The sequence below is a fragment of the Physeter macrocephalus genome, chromosome 11 (assembly GCF_002837175.3).
Source record: "Physeter macrocephalus isolate SW-GA chromosome 11, ASM283717v5, whole genome shotgun sequence".
NCBI classification, from domain to species: domain Eukaryota; kingdom Metazoa; phylum Chordata; class Mammalia; order Artiodactyla; family Physeteridae; genus Physeter; species Physeter macrocephalus.
The window spans coordinates 71,810,543-71,822,415 of NC_041224.1; the positions used below are offsets into that span (position 1 = coordinate 71,810,543).

At 51.2% G+C, this 11,873-nt stretch overlaps 3 non-coding genes across 3 annotated transcripts; all 3 read left to right on the plus strand.

The window, feature by feature from the left end:
- Positions 1–3,376: 3,376 nt before the first annotated feature.
- On the plus strand, positions 3,377–3,469 carry LOC112066301 (small nucleolar RNA SNORD116). Its single transcript, XR_002892543.1, has one exon. It is a non-coding gene; the product is annotated as a small nucleolar RNA SNORD116 (small nucleolar RNA).
- A 2,693-nt stretch (positions 3,470–6,162) lies between these two features.
- LOC112066303 (small nucleolar RNA SNORD116) lies at positions 6,163–6,255 on the plus strand. Its single transcript, XR_002892545.1, has one exon. It is a non-coding gene; the product is annotated as a small nucleolar RNA SNORD116 (small nucleolar RNA).
- Positions 6,256–9,027: 2,772 nt separating this feature from the next.
- Positions 9,028–9,120, plus strand: LOC112066305 (small nucleolar RNA SNORD116). The gene has a single exon (XR_002892547.1). It is a non-coding gene; the product is annotated as a small nucleolar RNA SNORD116 (small nucleolar RNA).
- Positions 9,121–11,873: the final 2,753 nt, after the last annotated feature.

Below are 11,873 nucleotides of genomic sequence, written 5' to 3' on the forward strand. Positions count from 1 at the left end.
CTGTCTTTCAGAAGTCTCTCTGTGTATGTTAGTATATGCCTTTAACACTTAGCCAGGCATTTTAAGCTTTCCCTTAGCCTCAATTTTTGCTTGTCAAGAGCCTCAAGTTCACTCACAAAGGAGACCTTAGGCCTTCTCAAGTCTTCCCTGAATAGGCACATAACTCTGCCTCTGTGATGCCCTTATAGATTATGAGGAACATATGGAATCACCTGATAACCATTACTCCAAAAACACAAAAAATTCATTCCTGAACTTTCCTCATAAGGTTTTGGTTTAATTTATTTTCTGTTACAACTGTAATCCATTGCATTAGGCAGCAGCGACAAACAATGCAAATTACCACCAATCTAGCTGCTGTAGCATTGAGTGACTTCTGAATTAGAAGAAAGAAAAGCAAGTCTTTGAACCAGTGTTTTAGGGAGCCAATATAAATCATAAATTAAAAGGAGAAATTACAATTCTTTGGATATGAGGTCAGTCTGACTCTTTCCACTACAAGAACCAGGAATGTGGAGTGTTATTCTTGATAATATCACTGACTTGGGGAATAAGACATGGGACTAGAGTTAGTTAAACAGCCCAAAGTTTCTGGATTTTAGAAATTGAACTATGTTTCTTGATTAAGAGATTGCCTAGTGACAGCTATTACTTGGTGAATTTGCAGATTTGCAAAAAAGTTGATAGTGCAAGCATTTACCACTTTTTCGTTATTGTTTATGAAGGGACAGGTGTTGGAGTTCCTCATGTGTCAGATTTGGTGCTGTCACTTCTCATTTCATTTTTGATTTTACCAATCACTAATGAAGTCCGTAATATCTTGAAAGGATTATAATCACTTGTGTATCTTCTCTTGAGAAGTGTCTATTAAAATAATTTCAACAATTTTAATTGAGTTATTTCTTTTCTTCTTCAGTTGAAAGAGCTGATTATATGATACGGGAGGAAAGATTTTACCAGAAATATAATTTGAAAATCACCACTTGTGATTCTGCTGGTTACAGTTTATCTGTAAAATTAAATCCTTATTTCACAAAATACAGTAATACTGGTAAAGAAAAATGTATGTAAATTTTTCATTTAAATTTTTGTGAAAAAGATATTTTATTGCTATTGTTCTTTTTGCCTTTTGTGAATAGGATAGTTTACATTTTGTAATAACATGAAATGGAATATAAAATATGTTGCATAACATATGGTGATTCATAATAAAAAACAGGTCTAAGGATAATCTTTTTAAAATGTGTGCAAAAAGAGCACATAAAATTGGAGATATTTTCCACAAAGGTGTTATGTTCAGGAAAAAAGATAATATATTTTTTAACATCTTTATTGGAGTGTAATTGGTTTACAATGGTGTGTTAGTTTCTGCTCTATAACAAAGTGAATCAGCTATACATATACCCCCATATCTCCTCTCTCTTGCGTCTCCTTCCCACCCTCCCTATCCCACCCCTCTAGGTGGTCACTAAGCACTGAGCTGATCTCCCTGTGCTATGTGGCTGCTTCCCACAAGCTATGTATTTTACATTTGGTAGTGTATATATGTCCATGCCACTCTCTCACTTCGTCCCAGCTTACCATTCCCCCTCCCCCTGTCCTCAAGTACATTGTCTACGTCTGTGTCTTTATTCCGGTCCTGCCCCTAGCTTCTTCAGAACCATTTTTTTTTTAGATTCAATATATATGTATTAGCATACGATATTTGTTTTTCTCTTTCTGACTTACTTCACTCTGTATGACAGACTCTAAGTCCATCCACCTCACTACAAATAACTCAATTTCGTTTCTTTTTATGGCTGAGTAATATTCCATTGTGTATATGTGCGACATCTTCTTATTCATTCATCTGTCAGTGGACACATAGGTTGCTTCCATGTCCTGGCTATTGTAAATAGAGCTGCAGTGAACATTGTGGTACATGACTCTTTTTTGAATTATGGTTTTCTCAGGGTATATGCCCAGTAGTGGGATTGCTGTGTCATATGGTAGTTCTATTTGTAGTTTTTTAAGGAACCTCCATACTGTTCTCCATAGTGGCTGTATCAATTTACATTCCCACCAACAGTGCAGGAGGGTTCTCTTTTCTCCACGCCCTCACCAGCATTTACTGTTTATAAATTTTTTGATGATGGCCATTCTGACTGGTATGAGGTAATACCTCATTGTAGTTTTGATTTGCATTTCTCTAATGATTAGTGATGGTCAACATCCTTTCATGTGTTTGTTGGCAAAAAAAAGATAATATTTTTAAAAAGGAGCTCTGTGAGGGACATTGCTTAAGGGTTTATAAAAGTCCATGAACATATCAGGTGAGAGGTACAAATTATGTGTTGGGAAGGGCAGTGATACCTTTTCATGGGAGAATATAACATAGGACAATAAGTATGAAAAATGAAAAATAAGAAGATTTGACAAAATGTGAAGATTTTGACTTAGGCGGCAGATCCTGGCATGAAGCACAAATCATAGTGTGCATGGGAATTCTTTGCATTTCACATGGCACAGGCCACAGTGATGTATAGAAGGAATGCCATTTCACTAAAAACACAAACGAACAAACACATACAGGCAAACATAAGTGACTAATGTCCTACACTCCTGCCATCAGACATGCATTCAGTCCTCCCTAAGGGAAAGATGTAGTTGGAAGCAGGTGCAGGGCCTACCCCCAGGTAAACATTGGCATGAATCTTCTTCTGTGAGGACCCGGGTCCGATTCTGAAACCCGCGTGTGATTTCTGTCCATTTCTCAGGTGGAGTTGCCAGGCAAGGCTGGCTGTCCGCTAAGACAAGAACACCTTCCCGTGGTATGATGACTGGAGGTATGAGGGAGACATGAAAGAAGTGAGGCGGGCCCAGGGTGCTGAACCTGGCCATGGATCTCTCAGGGCCGTAGGCATTCCCCAAACACTTGGTCCTTGGGGAGCAGGTTCCAGGCTCACGCCCAGGTAAATGTTCACATGAATCATGTTCTCTAAGGACCCTGGTCCAATTCTGAAGCCTGAGTGATTTCTGTCCACTTCTCAGGTGCAGTTGCTGGGCAAGGCTGGCCATTGGCAAAGACAAGACCTTCGCATTGTCTAATGACTGGAGGTACTAAGGAGAACTGGAAAAATTGAGACGGGAGCATGTTGCTGAGTGTAGCCGCAGATAACTCAGGATGGTAGGCATTCACCCACTCTAAAATGTGCATTGGATATTAAGTTTTCCTCAGACGGGCCCAGTGGCTGCAAGAGTGGATTGACTGCTGCTCTTGCTGAGTGGCCTGAGGACTGTGGATTCCCCAGGCTTTTGGAGTACTCCGGGGTCATGGCTCCTCTGCAGAGCCTCTTAGCCTGCCCGGTTGTGTTCTGCAGGGTCCCAGCATGTGCTTGGATCTATGATGACACCCTTGTATGCATTCCTTGGAAAATCTGAACAAAATGAGTGAGAACGCTGTACTGTCTCCTCATCAAAACTGAGGTCCAGGACGTTTCCTCTCTCGGGGGAAGGGGAGAATGAGGAGTGAGGGCCAGCATCCCCTGCCGACATGCATGCAAACACCACTCAGGGCTCCAGCATTGGAGGGGCTCCTGTCTGAGGGTTGACAGTGTCTGCCCATAAGCTGGGTCTCCTGTGAATCCCAGGTCCTTCGTGAAAGGCTGGTGAGGGATTGCGTGGCGGCAGGCTCTCCTGCTGGTCTTCAGAGTCGGAATGTGTGCTGCTCTAGGCCCAGTGAGCTTGCAGTTGGACAGGTGTGTTTTGGCCAGGATTACGCTTCATGCATGCCACTTCAGGGGTTGAGTGTGGAAGCCAAAATGAGCAAGCTTCCCTGGTTGAAGCCTGGAGCCTCAGACCAGGCCTGTGACCCTCCCTGTTCTTGCGTTTGGCAGGGTGAGTTTCTTGACTGCCAAGTGAGGCTGGAGCTGTGGACGGGTGTGGCTCAGGTTGGGCGTCGGCCTAATGTGGCTGATGGATTAAGCCTCGGTGTTGCCCTTGTCAACTCCTGTACTTCAACTCTTGGCACAGTGTTATCACCAAGTGGGTCTACGTGGAGTGGGGTGATGAGCGAGTACTGCATTTAAGCCTGCGTCATGGCTGATGGCCTGGACAGGTTGGTAAGGCATGATAAGAACAGGTCGTATGTGATGTTGTGGCATGGGCTGTCATCGTTGGGTTGCAGGCACTGGCCTCGGCTTCCCAAGGAGGTGTCATGATCTTGATGGCCTGACATCACCTGCCTATGGAGAGGATGGTTTTGGCGGTTCATGTGGATGCGATGAGGTAGGTAACCTCTGTAGACTTGTGATCCCGTTGCCGGAGAAATGATGCCCAAAGGGTGTCTTGGGTTACCTAGAAAAGATCGACATGCTGAGGAGTGTGTGCTGGACTCCTTGAGGGTAGGTGAGTTATGCAAACATACCCTTTGGCCGCTTTGTTCCCTCATTAGGAACTGTGCAAAGCGAAAGTGTTTCTCCCGGAGGCCATGACGTGGCCAGCCCGTGTGGCCCGCAGGCCTTTCGAATAGGCAGAGGTTTATCCGGAGCAGTCCGTTGGAGGGGCAGAGATGGGGGCACTGTTGTGCTGCCTGGTGCACTGAGTGCACAGCCAATGTGCTCTTGCAGGCTTCCAGCTCCCCTCGCATGGCATAGGTCTTCCATTGGAAGTCTGTGTGTAGTCCTCGGGGACTGTGCCGTTGAACCCTGTGAGGTCCTCGGTAGTGTCACTGTGGCAGTGAAGAAGTTCCAGAATGCATGGGGTGGGTTTGGCATCATCAAAGCAGACATGCTAGTGGTCTGTTTTCCCAGGTGTACAGTGTCCCCGTGTTCGCTTGATGTTTGTGGCTTCCAGTAGGGTCGAGTCGCCCTGCGGGCAGGAGGAGTGACTTAGGACGAGGCTGTCGAGTGTTTGAACGTTTCCTCGGGATTCAGGGCTGCGAATCCTGCCGGCTCGGAGCTGGCTGAGACACGGCCAGAAAGGTGGCCTAGTTTCCGCCATGGGGTTTGAACCTGGGTCATGGTTGCTGAAGACCACCTCTTCCCGTGGTGGGCATTCCCACGGGTCCACAGAAGGTGATTTGGCCTAGTTGGCGAGAAGTGGCACTGGGGCTGAAGTCAGTTAGCCCCTTGAGAGGTGCCGTGCTGCATTTTGCATGTAGTGAGCTGCAGGTCGATGTCAACAAAATCCACTGGAGGTTGCCTTGTTTCCACAAGCACTGGGAGTGGCGCCAAGTGTATATCAGGTGTGCTAGTAGCTAGCAGGGTCTCCAGGTCCACGTAGACGTGACACCCACGGCAAGGAGGCAGGTCTCATCGAGTCTTTGAGCTTTGGTCAGAAGGCATGGCTGTGGGAGAGCGGGAATCGACGGCCTATTTCAATAGCCCCTGGGGGTCAAAGTTCGCATGTGGCCACTTGAAGCTGACAGGGGTTTTTCTGGATTCAGTGGGGTGGGGGGATCCAAAGCCAGGCTGCTGTGCATGAACTGTAAATTTTACTGTTCTGGGTCACTGCAGAGGGCCTGAAAGACTCACAAAGAGCAAGACGCGGATTCAGAGGCCCACACAGAAAACCACAAGGGCGTCCTTGAGTGCAGTCACAGTCACACACGTGCACATTCAGGAACACACACATACACCCTCATACACACCGGCCAATGTACGTGCCTAACTTCCAGCAGTCGTGTTTCAGACACACATTCAGTTCTTCGTAAGGGATAGAGGTCCTTGCGAAGCAGGTTCGGGGCTCCAGCCCAGGTAAATGTTCTCATGAATCATGTTCTAGAGGACCCCGGTCCAATTCTGAATCCTGCTTGATTTCTATCCATTTCTCAGGTGCAGTTGATTGTCAAGGCTGGCCATCGGCAAAGAGAACAGGAGGATTGCGTGGTCTGATGACTGGAGGTGATGAGGAGAAATGGAAAAAGTGAGGCGAGCCCATGTTGGCCAACATGGACGTGGATAACTCAGGATGGTAAGCACTCAACCACCTCAAGATGTGCCATTAGATATTAGGTTTTCCTCAGACAGGCCCAGTGGCTGCAAGAGTGGATTGACTGTTGCTCTTGCTGAGAGGCCTGAGGGCTGTGTATTCCCCACTCTTTTGGAGTACTCTGAGGTCATGTCTCCTCTGCACAGCCCGCAGCCTGCCCGGCTGTGTTTTGCTGTGTCCCAGCATGCGCTTCGATCGATGATGACACCCTTGTATGAATTCCTTGGAAAATCTGAACAAAATGAGTAAGAACACTCTACCATATCCTCATTGAAACTGAGGTCCAGTGCATTTCCTCTGTTGGGGGTAGGGGAGAGTGAGGATTGAGGGCCAGGGTCCTCTGCTGACATGCATGCAAACACCACCAAGGGCTCCAGCATTGGAGGGGTTCCTGTCTGAGGGTCGACCGTGTCTGCACATTAGCTGGGACGTATAAGAATCCCAGATCCCTGCTGAAAGGCCGGTGAGGGATTGCGAGGCAACTAGCTCTCCTTCTGGTGTTCAGAGTCGGAGTGTGTGCTGTTCTAGGCCCAGTGAGCTTGGAGCTTGGATAGGTGTGTTTTGTCCAGGATCACACTTTGTGCATGCCGCTTCTGGGTTTGAGTCCGGAAGCCGAAATGAGCAAGCTTCCTTTGTTGCAGCCTGGAGCCTCAGGCCAGGCCTGTGGCCTTCCCTGTTGTTGCGTGTGGCGCGGTGAGGATCTTGAGGGCCCGGTCTGTCTAGAGCAGTGCGTGGCGGTGGCCTCGGGTTCAGGCAAGGCAGAAGGGTGCTGAGGGAGTAGGCTTCGCTGTTGCCCTTGTGAGCTCCTGTACTGCAGCTCCCGGCACAGTGTTGGCTGCAAGTGGGTCATGGTGGAGTGGGGTGAGGACCGAGGGCTGTATTTAAGCCTGGTGGGTGGCTGATGGATTGGACAGAAAGATAAGTCGTGATGAGGACAGGTCCTGTGTGATGTTGTGGCATGGGCTGGCATCATTGGGTTGCAGGCACTGACCTCAGCTTCCCAAGGACGTGTCATGTTCATGATGGGCTGGCATCAGCTGCCTATGGAGGGGAAGGATTTGCCAGTTCATGTGGATGCGGTGAGGTAGGTAACTTGCATAGATTTGTGATACACTTGCCGGAGGAATGACGTCCCAAGGGTGTCTTGCAGGACGTAGAGAAGATACACATCCTGAGGCATCTGTGCCTGTCTCCATAGGGGTAGGTGAGTTATGCGAACATACCATTGGCCAGTTTGTTCCCTCGTTTGGGAATATGCAAAGCGAAAGTGTTTCTACCAGAGCGCATGACACGGCCGGCCCGTGTGGCACGCAGGCCTTTTGAATAGTCAGAGGTTTATCTGGAGCAGTCCGTTGGCGGGGCAGAGATGGTGGCACTGTTTCAATGCCACGTGCGCTGGAGTGGACAGCCACTGTTCATTTTGAAGCTTCCCGGTCCCCTCGCGTGGCACAGGTCTTCTGTTGGAAGTCTGTCTGTGGTCCTTGGAGACAGCACCTTTGATCTCTGTGAGGTTCTTAGCAGTGTCGCTGTGGAAGTGAAGAAGTGCCAGCATGCATGTGGGAGGGTCGGTGTCATCAAAGCCGACATGATTGCGGTCTGTCTTCCCTGGTGTACAGTGTCCCCGTGTTTGCTTCCAGTAGGGTCAAGCTGCCCTGTGAGCAGGAGGAGGGCACATAGGAAGAAGAGGTCAAGCATTTGAGCGCTTACTCCAGATTCAGGGCCGTGAAACCTTCCGGCTGGGCACTGGCGACACTTGGCCGGGAAGGTGGCCTAGTTTCCGCAGTGGGGTTGGAACCTGGGTCATGGTTGCTGAAGCCCACCGCTTCCTGTGGTGGACATTCCCATGGGTCCTCGGAACGTGATTTGGCCTAGTTGGCGAGGATTGTCACTTGGGCTGAATTTGGTTAGCCCCTTCAGAGGTGCCGGACTGCATCTTGTCTGTAGCGAGCTGCACGAAGGTATTGGCCCGCCCATAGGCTGTTTCCCTGCTTCCAGAAGTGCTGGGAGTGGCCCCAAGTGCACATCAGATGTGCTACAAGCTGGCAGGATCTCCTGTGGCCTATGTCAACAGCCCCTGGGGAGTCAAAGTTCACATTCAGCCTATTGAAGCTTGCAGGGGTCTTTCTCCATTAAATTGAGGCGTCCAACACCAGGGCGCTGTGTATAAACTGTGGGTTTTATCATTCGAGGTCTCAGCGGAGGGCCACAGCGACACACAGAGACCAACATGCTGTTTCAGAGGCACACAAAGAAGCCCAGAAGCGCGCGGCCTCGTGCCCAGTCACAGTCACACACGTGCACACGCGTGAACACACACATACTCCCTCTCACACACCGGCCAACGTACGTGCCTAGCTTCCTGCAGTTGTGCAGCTAGAAAAACATTAAGTTCTCGGTAAGGGTACAGGTCCTTGGGAAGCAGGGTCTGGGCTCAAGCCCAGAAAAGCACAAGCGCGTCATCCCGCGCAGTCACTGTCACGCCCGCGCGCACACAGGAACACACACATACACCCTCACACAAAACGGCCAACGTACGTGCCTAACTTACTGCCGTCGTGCTGTCAGGCAAACATTCAGGTCTTCGTAAGGGATAGAGGTCCTTGTGAAGCAGGTTCGGGCCTCCAGCCCAGGGAAATGTTCTCATGAGTCACGTTCTAGAGGACCTCGGTGCAAGTCTGACTCCTGAGTGATTTCTGTCCACTTCTCAGGTGCAGTTGATTGGCAAGGCTGGCCGATGGCAAAGAGAACAGGACGCTTGCGTGGTCTGCCGATTGGAGGTGATGAGGAGAACTGAAACCCGAGAGCTGGGCCATGTTGCCGAGCGTGGACGTGGATAACCCAGGTCGGTAGGCATTCACCCACCCCAAGATGTGCCATTGGATGTTAGGTTTTCCTCAGACGGGCCCAGTGGCTGCAAGAGTGGTTTGACTGTTGCTCTTGCTGAGAGGCCTGAGGGCTGTGTATTCCCCACTCTTTTGGAGTACTCCGAGCCCTAGGCTCCCCTGCACAGCCCCGCGGCCTGCCCGGTTGTGTTCTGCAGCGTCCCAGCATGTGCTTCGATCGATGATGACACCCTTGTGTGCATACCTTGGAAAATCTGAACAAACTCAGTGAGAACGCTGTACCGTCTCCCCATCAAAAGTGAGGTCCAGGAAGTTTCCTCTCTCAGGGGTAGGGGAGAGTGAGGAGTTAGGGCCCGCGTCCCCTGCCGCCATGCATGCAAGCACCACCCAGGGCTCCAGCATTGGAGGGGCTCCCGTCTAAGGGTCAACCGTGTCTGCACATTAGCTGCGTCGTCCATGAATCGCAGGTCCCTGCTGAAAGGCCGGTGAGGGATTGCGAGGCAGCTAGGTCCCCTTCTGGTCTTCAGAGTCGGAGTGTGTGCTGTTCTAGGCCCAGTGAGCTTGCAGCTTGGGTAGGTGTGTTTTGTCCAGGATCACACTTTGTGCATGCCGCTTCTGGGTTTGAGTCCAGAAGCCGAAAAGAGCAAGCTTCCTTTGTTGCAGCCTGGAGCCTCAGGCCAGGCCTGTGTCCTTCCCTGTTGTTGCGTGTGGCGCGGTGAGGATCTAGAGTGCCCGGTCGGTCTAGGGCAGTGCGTGGCGGTGGGCTCGGGTTCAGCCCCTGCAGAAGGGTGCTGAGGGAGTAGGCTTCGCTGTTGCCCTTGTGAGCTCCTGTACTGCAACTCTCGGCACAGTGTTGGCTGCAAGTGGGTCACGGTGGAGTGGGGTGAGGACCGAGGGTTGTATTTAAGCCTGCGTGGTGGCCGATGGACTGGACAGAACGGTAAGGCGTGACGAGGACAGGTCCTGTGTGATGTTGTGGCATGGGCTGGCATCATTTGGTGGCAGGCACTAGCCTCGGCTTCCCAAGGATGTGTCATGTTCGTGATGGGCTGGCATCAGCTGCCTATGGAGGGGATGGCTTTGGCAGTTCACGTGGATGCGGAGAGGTAGGTAACCTGCCTAGAGTTGTGATTCCATTGGCGGAGGAATGACGCCCCAAGGGTGTCTTGCGGGACGTAGAGAAGAGAGATATTCTGAGGCGTCCGTGCCGTTCTCCTTGGGGGTAGGTGAGTTATGCGCACATGCCATTTGGCCACTTTGTTACCTCGTTTGGGAATGTGCAAAGCGAAAGTGTTTCTCCCGGAGGGCATGACGTGGCCGGCCCGATGCGAACATGCCCTTTGGCCACTCTGTTCCCTCGTTTGGGAATGTGCAAAGCGAAAGTGTTTCTCCCGGAGGGCATGACGCGGCCGGCCCGTGTGGCAGGCAGGCTTTTGGAACAGCCAGAGGTTTATCTGGAGCAGTCCGTTGGCGGGGCAGAGATGGTGGCACTGTTGCGATGCCAGGTGCGCTGCTGTGGACAGCCACTGTTCCCTTTGCAGCTTCCCGGTCCCCTCGCGTGGCACAGGTCTTGCGTTTGAAATCTGTGTGTGGTCCTCGGGGACAGTGCCTTTGATCTCTGTGAGATCCTTAGTAGTGTCGCTGTGGCAGTGCAGAAGTGCCAGGATGCATGGGGTAAGTTCGGTGTCATCAAAGCCGACACGCTTGCGGTCTGTCTTCGCTGGTGTACAGTGTCCCCGTGTTTGCTTCCAGTAGGGTCAAGTTGCCCTGTGAGCAGGAGGAGGGCAAACAGGACGAAGCTGTCAAGCATTTGAGCGCTTACTCCGGATTCATTGCCGCGAACCCTTCCGGCTGGGCGCTGGCGACACTTGGCCGGGAAGGTGGCCTAGTTTCCGCCGTGGGGTTGGAACCTGGGTCATAGTTGCTGAAGCCCACCGCTTCCTGTGGTGGTCATTCCCATGGGTCCTCGGAAAGTGATTTGGCCTAGTTGGTGAGGATTGTCACTTGGGCTGAATTTGGTTAGCCCCTTCAGAGGTGCCGGGCTGCATCTTGTCTGTAGCGAGCTGCACGAAGGTATTGGCCCGCCCATAGGCTGTTTCCTTGCTTCCAGAAGTGCTGGGAGTGGCCCCAAGTGCACATCAGATGTGCTACATGCTGGCAGGATCTCCCGTGGCCTATGTCAACAGCCCCTGGTGGGGTCAAAGTTCACATTCAGCCTCTTGAAGCTTGCAGGGGTCTTTCTTCATTCAATTGGGGCGCCCAACGGCAGGGCGCTGTGTATAAACTGTGGGTTTTATTGTTCGAGGTCTCAGCAGAGGGCCACAGCGACACACAGAGACCAAGATGCGGCTTCAGAGGCAGAGGGCCACAGCGACACACAGAGACCAAGATGCGGATTCAGAGGCACACAGAGAAGCCCAGAAGCGCGCGTCCTCGTGCCCAGTCACAGTCACACACGTGCACACGCGTGAACACACACATACTCCCTCTCACACACCGGCCAACGTACGTGCCTAGCTTCCTGCAGTTGTGCAGCTGGACAAACATTGAGTTCTCGGTAAGGGTAGAGGTCCTTGGGAAGCAGGGTCTGGGCTCAAGCCCAGGTAAACATTCGTGTGAATCATGTTCTCTTAGCAACCCGGTCCACTCTGAAGCCTGTGTGATCTATGTCCGCTTCTCTGGTGTAGCTGCTGGGGAAGGCTGGCCGTCGGCAAAGACCAGAAGACCTTCGCGTTGTCTGATGACTGGAGGTGCTAAGGAGAACTGGAAAAATGGGACAGGCGCGTGTTGCTATGTGTGACCGTGGCTAACTCCGGAAGGTAGGCATTCACCCAACCTGAGATGTGCCATTGGATATGAGGTTTTCCTCAGACGGGCCCAGTGGCTGCCAGAGTGGATTGACTGTTGCTCTTGCTGAGTGGCCTGAGGACTGTAGATTCCCCAGGGTTTTGGAGTACTACGGGGTCATGGCTCCTCTGCAGACCCCCACGGCATGCCCGGTTGTGTTCTGCAGCCTCCCAGCACGTGCTTGGATCGATGATGACACCCTTGTATGCATTC